This window comes from Brassica oleracea, chromosome C7, assembly GCF_000695525.1.
Source record: "Brassica oleracea var. oleracea cultivar TO1000 chromosome C7, BOL, whole genome shotgun sequence".
Taxonomy (NCBI): Eukaryota; Viridiplantae; Streptophyta; class Magnoliopsida; order Brassicales; family Brassicaceae; genus Brassica; species Brassica oleracea.
This window is the reverse complement of record NC_027754.1, coordinates 35,616,146-35,616,716: the sequence shown is the minus strand read 5'-3', so window position 1 is coordinate 35,616,716 and position 571 is coordinate 35,616,146.

Below are 571 nucleotides of genomic sequence, written 5' to 3'. Positions count from 1 at the left end.
GCCAAAGCCTCCGCGACTTCACGGAGAAGTTCAAAGCTATTGTCTCGAAGATTGATATTCCCGACCATATCGCCGTCGAATCTTTGATGAACACCTTGCACGTCAACTCCACATTCCGTCAGGATCTCTACCGATACCCGACAAAATCTGTCTCCGACGCCATCGTTCGCTCGCACAACTTTATCCGCATGGAAGAATACACAAGAGCAAAGTTCGTAAAAGAAGCAGCAGCGAAACATCGACCCGCCCGAACAAACGACACCCACCCCGAGCCCCGCCAGCACTCCTCCGGTGGAAATACCACTCAGAAGCGAGGCTACGTTAGCTCGGTCGGTGATGAGGAATCTCCAAAATCCGCAGCCATCACGCGAGAGAAAGGCTGGAACCACTGGGATCGAAACTCTGCTCCGAAGCAGTCAAGCTCATCCGAATCAGCGAGTTCAAACTCCGAGGAGCCAAAAAAATGGTGCCTCTACCACAAAAGGGATTCCCATGATACGAAGGAATGCAAGGTCCTCATCGACCAGTTTTTCGACGGGATCACTAATGGGACAATCCAAATGCCCACCTC